Below are 9,028 nucleotides of genomic sequence, written 5' to 3' on the forward strand. Positions count from 1 at the left end.
TCCAGATGTGTATGGACGGTCAGTGTACATGGGTAACGGATCGTATGGCGTTCCAGATGTGTATGGACGGTCAGTGTACATGGGTAACGGATCGTACGGGCCGTAACGTGGGTGTTTTATTAACTCGTTGGGACATACTTGACACCAATTCTGAACATTTCAACATTCACACGACACTGAAAAAGAAGAGAACAGAAATACTATAAGACCTAAAGACTGACATTCAGAGAGACAGTTTTTGGGGGGTATTAAAAAACAACCTCTGATACCAATACTCACCGACACTGTATAGCCTTTGAATTGCGTAGACGAAGCAGCACATGTGTAGTAAGCAAACATCATGGACCTGTAAATATATATTTTCTTCATGAAGTTATATAATTGTTTTCATTATGAAATGTTTGATTCAATGACCTATTGATTCATGCATGCATCATCTGCTCATATGCACATGCGTTGAATTATTTATGTTTTTGTCAAATCATTTTAAATGTATTGATACACGGACACCCATAATACAAAGTAACACTGTGGAACTGATAAATCTCCACATCCCAATTCAATTTGTCTTTGTCACCTTTGCACCACTTTTACAGTATGGAGGCAGCCACACTGTTAAACTGCATGAAAGCACCAATCTCATAGGACTAGGTGTATAATCATTAGATCTCAAATATGTAATGAAAGGAAAATGTATATTTTGATGCAAATACATTAATTACATTTTTTTAAACTTTTACCTCACCAGAAGAAATTTTTTTTGGCACTACATGCTGCTGCAAAGTGATATCAGACGATGTTGTGCACAAGCATGTTAGCTAGCTCAAGCAGTGTACACTTCTCAGCAAACCTTACTTAGTTCTTGGCTTGGTAAATTTGAAGTTCTTGAACAATGCGTAAATATCATGGTGTTTCGCCAACTAACTTTACCTCCTCGCAAAAATGTTAATCTTGACCTAATCCTGTTTTACTGTTCATAGAAGCTAGCTAGCAACATCGTTTTTTACCTTTAGCTGCCATGCCAATATGTTTCAGACTCAAGAGCACAATATGAGGACATGGAGAAATCACTAATAACATTACTGCTTACAATTCTGACTACAACCACAGAGACAAATGTTGGATAAAATCAAATTCTGACTACAACCACACAGACAAATGTTGAATAAATCAAATTCTGACCACAACCACACAGACAAATGTTGAATAAAATCAAATTCTGACTACAACCACACAGACAAATGTTGAATAAATCAAATTCTGACTACAACCACACAGACAAATGTTGAATAACATCAAATTCTGACTACAACCACACAGACAAATGTTGAATAAAATCTCATTCTGACTACAACCACACAGACAAATGTTGAATAAAATCTAATTCTGACTACAACCACACAGACAAATGTTGAATAAAATCTAATCAACATGACCAAGATTCTAGGTGCTGTCTTCTCCGTGCTAACGCGCCAACGTTCTTTCTGGAAGATTCTTCTCTCATGCGGTTTGAATCGTTCCTCATTACTCGTCATGAATTAACTTGATTGGTTCACACTCCCCCCTCGGCCTACATGATTTCAACTAGTAGATGTGGTTTTGCTTCGTGTTGCATTGATTGCAAGCGATGAAATCGCATTGAGAGGAGACACAAAAATACATTTGAATAAATCTGACAACCCACCTTGTCCAGTTCTTTTTCAGTACAGCTGGCTGTTTGAACCAAAGTTGTGTTAACTCAAAAAAAATGAATACTGCCTGATCTTCAATCTCATGAACACAATCAATTGTAGGCTTTTGTAGGTACATTGTGAATAATACAAGCACATTGTAATCAATTTAGTCGGTGGGCCTAATGTGAGCTTCCCCTCCTGTTTGAAGTGCAGTAATGTGTCTCTGTGTCTGTCTCTAACTATGTATCTGTCTCTATCTGTCTGTCTGTCTGCCTTTGTCTATGTCTCTATCTGTCTGTCTGTCTGCCTTTGTCTATGTCTCTGTGTCCGTGTCTGTCTCTAACTATGTCTCTGTCTCTATCTGTCCATGTCTCTGTCTCTGTGTCTGTCTGTCTGCCTTTGTCTTTGTCTCTATCTATGTGTCTATGTCTCTATCTGTCTATGTCTCTGTGTCTGTGTGTGTCTCTGTCTCTGTCTCTGTCTCTGTGTCTGTGTCTGTCTCTGTCTCTGTGTCTGTGTCTGTGTCTGTCTCTGTCTCTGTCTCTGTATCTATCTCTGTGTATATCTCTGTCTCTATTTCTATGTCTATATCTCTGTCTCTATGTCTATGTCTCTGTCTATATCTCTGACTCTGTGGTCTGTCTATCTCTGTGTCTATATCTCTGTGGTCTGTCTCTATCTCGAGAAGATCAAGCCTCACCGGGTCTTTGAATGTTAAAATAGAGGTTTGGGCCACATTTTTTGTTATTTAACTAGGCAAGTCAGTTAATAATACATTTGTAATTACAATGATGACCCAGGACCAGTGGGTCAACATCCTTGTTCAGGTGCAGAACAACAGATTTGTACCTTGTCAGCTCGGGGATTTGATATAGCAACCTTTCAGTTACCGGGCCAAATGCTCTAACCACTATGCTACCTACAATTCTGATTATCAAACACTGCCTTCACTAACTGACATAAACAGATGAAACATAAAGAAACATATGCAAGGACACACACACACACACACACATATACACACACACACACACTATGACATTAGCTCTGCCTGTCTTCGCTATTATGTAGTTTTCTCTGTGACGGTAGTTCTGCCTGTTTCAGTGTTCCATGTTGTGATGTTTTCTCTGTGACGGTAGTTCTGCCTGTTTCAGTGTTCCATGTTGTGATGTTTTCTCTGTGATATTAGTTCTGCCTGTTTCAGTGTTCCATGTTGTGATGTTTTCTCTGTGACGGTAGTTCTGCCTGTTTCAATGTTCCATGTTGTGATGTTTTCTCTGTGACGGTAGTTCTGCCTATTTCAGTCTTTCAGCTTCGGATGTTAGCTCTGCCTTTGAGGCAGGCAACAGACATATCCTGTAGAGATTACACAAATTAAAGCAGCACTTAAAATATATGGACCTGATTAGTCCCTCTAATGAAATCAGACCTGACATCAAGATTATCCTATATAAGACACTCACACGCACACACTCTCTACCTCTCCTTCTTCCTCTCCCTCTCCGCCTCTCCCTCCCCCTCTCCGCCTCTCCCCCTCTCCGCCTATCCTTCTCCCCCTCTCCGCCTCTCCCCCTCTCCGCCTCTCCTTCTCCCCCTCTCCCTCTCCTTCTCCCCCTCTCCTTCTCCCCCTCTCCGCCTCTCCCTTTCCTTCTCCCCCTCTCCACCTCTCCCTCTCCTTCTCCCCTCTCCGCCTCTCCCACTCCCTCTCCTCATCCCCCTCTCCTTCTCCTTCTCCCCCTCTCCCCCTCTCCGCCTCTCCCTCTCCCTCTCCGCCTCTCCCTCTCCTTCTCCCCCTCTCCCTCTCTCTCTCCTGTTCTCTTTCCTTGATTCTCTCTCCCATTCCGCCTCTCCATTTCCTTCTCCCCCCCTCCGCCTCTCCTTCTCTTTCTCCCCCTATCCCTCCCTCTCTCTCCCGTTCTCTTTCTTTCATTCTCCATCTCCCTCCACGTCTCTCTCATTCATTTCTGGAGTAAGTGTGCTCCCTAGTGTTCTTGTTGTCCTTTTTTTATTGTAAAGGAGAATGGGAGAACAGGGAATGATTCACACACACACGCACGCACACACACACACACACACACAGAGACACACACACACACACAGACACACAACCACACACAACAACACACAGACACACAACCGAACACAACCACACACACAAAATCAGATGCAGTATGTGTATGAATATTCTCAGCCACTGATGATCAGAGTGGGAGGTCTGCAATGATTGCTCAGTGACACATATGCATAAATACATTAGAGGTACATTATTCTATATTTAGTAGATTATACAATTCAGCGATATGGTAAAGTGGTCAAATGTTAATTCATCACGGTATAAACACATACAGAGTAACTAATGCTCATCACATGTGCATAAACAGGTTGATGTGAATGAATTCACAAAAAATACAGAACTGCCTAACAATCCAGCATTCAGCATTCGGCATTCAGGGTTCGGAATTCAGCATTCAGCATAGAGCATCCAGCATCCCCATTCAGCATCCAGCACTCAGCATCACCATTCAGCATCCAACAAACAGCATCGGCATTCAGCATCCAGCAAACAGCATCGGCATCCAGCACTCAACACTCAACACTCAGCACCCCCATTCAGCATCCGGCATTCTGCATTCAGCAAAAGGCATACAGCATACAGCATACAGCATTCAGAATTCAGCACTCAGCATCCCCATTCAGAATTCAGCATTTCGCATTCAGCATACAGCATTTAGCATTTAGCATTCAGCATACAACATTCAGCATTGAGCATTCAGCATACAACATTCAGCATTCAGCATACAGCATTCAGCATTCAGCATACAGCATACAGCATTTACCATACAGTATTTAGCATTCAGCATTTAGCATTTTGCATTCAGCATTTAGCATTCATCATTCAGCATACAGCATTTAGCATTCAGCATACAGCATTCAGCATTTAGCATCCCCATTCAGCTTTCAGCATACATCATTCAGCATTCACATTAAACAAGTAAACAGCATACTCACATATAGGCTACACACAGACACACAACCACACACAACACACAGACACACATTCGCAGTCGGCAACCACACACAACAAACAGACACAACCACACACAACACACAACCACACACAACAACACACAGACACACAACCGAACACAAGCACACACACACACACACACACACAACCACACACAACACACAACCACACACAACAACACACAGACACACAACCGAACACAAGCACACACACACACACAAAATCAGATGCAGTATGTGTATGAATATTCTCAGCCACTGATGATCAGAGTGGGAGGTCTGCAATGATTGCTCAGTGACACATATGCATGCATACATTAGAGGTACATTATTCTATATTTAGTAGATTATACAATTCAGCGATATGGTAAAGTGGTCAAATGTTAATTCATCACGTTATAAACACATACAGAGTAACTAATGCTCATCACATGTGCATAAACAGGTTGATGTGAACCACACATAGACACACAACCACATACACACACACACACACACACACACACACACTCAACACACAGACACACAACAACAAAACAACACACCACATCAGCTGTGTTAATTGCCTTGTGCTCCACTACCCTTCAGATCCACAGCTGTGTTAAATGCATTGTGCTACACTATACCCTTCAGATCCACAGCTGTGTTAAATGCCTTGTGCTCCACTACCCTTCAGATCCACAGCTGTGTTAAATGCCTTCTGCTCCACTACCCTTCAGATCCACAGCTGTGTTAAATGCCTTGTGCTCCACTACCCTTCAGATCCACAGCTGTGTTAAATGCCTTGTGCTCCACTACCCTTCAGATCCACAGCTGTGTTAAATGCCTTGTGCTCCACTACCCTTCAGATCCACAGCTGTGTTAATTGCCTTGTGCTCCACTACCCTTCAGATCCACAGCTGTGTTAAATGCATTGTGCTTCTCTACCCTTCAGATCCACAGCTGTGTTAAATGCATTGTGCTTCTCTACCCTTCAGATCCACAGCTGTGTTAAATGCATTGTGCTCCACTACCCTTCAGATCCACAGCTGTGTTAAATGCATTGTGCTTCTCTACCCTTCAGATCCACAGCTGTGTTAAATGCATTGTGCTTCTCTACCCTTCAGATCCACAGCTGTGTTAAATGCATTGTGCTCCACTACCCTTCAGATCCACAGCTGTGTTAAATGCATTGTGCTACACTATACCCTTCAGATCCACAGCTGTGTTAAATGCATTGTGCTACACTATACCCTTCAGATCCACAGCTGTGTTAAATGCATTGTGCTACACTATACCCTTCAGATCCACAGCTGTGTTAAATGCATTGTGCTACACTATACCCTTCAGATCCACAGCTGTGTTAAATGCATTGTGCTACACTATACCCTTCAGATCCACAGCTGTGTTAAATGCATTGTGCTACACTATACCCTTCAGATCCACAGCTGTGTTAAATGCATTGTGCTTCTCTACCCTTCAGATCCACAGCTGTGTTAAATGCATTGTGCTTCTCTACCCTTCAGATCCACAGCTGTGTTAAATGCATTGTGCTCCACTACCCTTCAGATCCACAGCTGTGTTAAATGCATTGTGCTTCTCTACCCTTCAGATCCACAGCTGTGTTAAATGCATTGTGCTTCTCTACCCTTCAGATCCACAGCTGTGTTAAATGCATTGTGCTACACTATACCCTTCAGATCCACAGCTGTGTTAAATGCATTGTGCTCCACTACCCTTCAGATCCACAGCTGTGTTAAATGCATTGTGCTACACTATACCCTTCAGATCCACAGCTGTGTTAAATGCATTGTGCTACACTATACCCTTCAGATCCACAGCTGTGTTAAATGCATTGTGCTACACTATACCCTTCAGATCCACAGCTGTGTTAAATGCATTGTGCTACACTATACCCTTCAGATCCACAGCTGTGTTAAATGCATTGTGCTACACTATACCCTTCAGATCCACAGCTGTGTTAAATGCATTGTGCTACACTATACCCTTCAGATCCACAGCTGTGTTAAATGCATTGTGCTCCACTACCCTTCAGATCCACAGCTGTGTTAAATGCATTGTGCTCCACTACCCTTCAGATCCACAGCTGTGTTAAATGCATTGTGCTACACTATACCCTTCAGATCCACAGCTGTGTTAAATGCATTGTGCTACACTATACCCTTCAGATCCACAGCTGTGTTAAATGCATTGTGCTACACTATACCCTTCAGATCCACAGCTGTGTTAAATGCATTGTGCTACACTATACCCTTCAGATCCACAGCTGTGTTAAATGCATTGTGCTACACTATACCCTTCAGATCCACAGCTGTGTTAAATGCATTGTGCTACACTATACCCTTCAGATCCACAGCTGTGTTAAATGCATTGTGCTTCTCTACCCTTCAGATCCACAGCTGTGTTAAATGCATTGTGCTCCACTACCCTTCAGATCCACAGCTGTGTTAAATGCATTGTGCTACACTATACCCTTCAGATCCACAGCTGTGTTAAATGCATTGTGCTACACTATACCCTTCAGATCCACAGCTGTGTTAAATGCATTGTGCTACACTATACCCTTCAGATCCACAGCTGTGTTAAATGCATTGTGCTACACTATACCCTTCAGATCCACAGCTGTGTTAAATGCATTGTGCTACACTATACCCTTCAGATCCACAGCTGTGTTAAATGCATTGTGCTACACTATACCCTTCAGATCCACAGCTGTGTTAAATGCATTGTGCTTCTCTACCCTTCAGATCCACAGCTGCTGTCTATGTTGAATAGTGTTCGGTCATCAAGGCTTTTTTTTATTTGGACAGCTGCTCAAACTAGTTACCTATTGGCTTTGTATTGTACACACCAGTTTGTTTTAGGTCTAACACGTGCAGGGCTTATATGGGATACGGGAAATTCACTGTAGCACATTAGTTTACGAAGCCCCCCACCCCTATGAAAACACACGTAAAGTTCTCTATAACCCAATGTGAAGTAGCCCTTGCCAGCAGCCACTCCAGCGAAGCCTACATATCTCTACAACTTTCATGAAGTGACGGTCATTTGGATTCCTGCTCTGCTCTCTAAAGGATTCATCCTTTCTGATTTAATTTTGACCTTTCCATAAATTCACATCCTATTTCCCAGACGTAGATATTGCACAGGGCTTCTTCTTCTTCTTCTTCTTTTGTAATAGTTTCCATTGAAAGTTTTGAAGGTTGTAATTGAAAAGAGGAGCCGGGAGCAGAACAGAGAAATTACAGGATTTTTTTTTTTAACGCTGACACCCCTGAGAGGAAAGGTGATGTGAGCGTGTAAGGTCACCCTGTGATGATGATGCGAAGAAAACACCTTCTATTCCCGTCGCCATTCAGAACAACTCACACTATCATCGGTATTAGCATGCTGATTATATTCATGCTGTTTGCCTGAACACACACACACACACACGCAGCGTTGGTTCAATACACACCACGATAAGTGCGATCGTTTATTCTGCACCTTTAAAAAAAAAAAATCAGCATAGAAAACAAGGAGGAGAAAAGCAAGGTCCCACACACACACACACACACACACACACACACACACACACACACACACACACACACACACACAAAGACACACACGTGCGCACATACACACACAGAACCTTACTCAAGAGCTGTTTTTACGTGCCTGGAATTGTTGTGCAATTTAAATGGTTAAATATGAAGCTATTTGTGAAAAGACTAAATGTAAATTTATCTTCTAAATGACAGAATTGTTTTTACAGTAAAGACTCTGCTCACTCAGAGGCCCCGTCCAAGTGAACAGACATTGGTTGTAAACTATGAAATACACCCTTCTCTTCACCACGATATAAGCCGTTGACAAAAATCCGACTTTCTATTCCAAGGATGTGAGGACTTGCGGTCCCTGCGTTACAGTTTTTTTTGATTGCTAAACGACAGTGGGCACAACTGGAGTCACATGTGCAAAACTCTAACTACAGTCTGCACTACCAACAGTCACCTGAGCTAAACAGTTCACATCACCTGCAAAACTCATTCCAAGCAACACAATTCTTAACACATGGCTCAAAACACGCTCAGTGCAGCCAAACACTATGCACAACCCTCACTGAGATAACACACACTGTCACTCAGAACACACTGAGAGTAAAAACACTAGCATCAAACACCAATACAGAAAATACAAACTTTTCATCTTTACAGTTTGAACAATTTCAGTGACTTCATACAAAGTAATATTTTCTTCAAAGAAAAGAGTGACATTCTTTCACATGATTTATTACATTTTTTAGAACATAACAATTCTTTAAGGTAAATTAAAATTAGCAGTTT

This window comes from Oncorhynchus mykiss, chromosome 3, assembly GCF_057628025.1.
Source record: "Oncorhynchus mykiss isolate SJ-2025 chromosome 3, ASM5762802v1, whole genome shotgun sequence".
Lineage (NCBI taxonomy): Eukaryota > Metazoa > Chordata > Actinopteri > Salmoniformes > Salmonidae > Oncorhynchus > Oncorhynchus mykiss.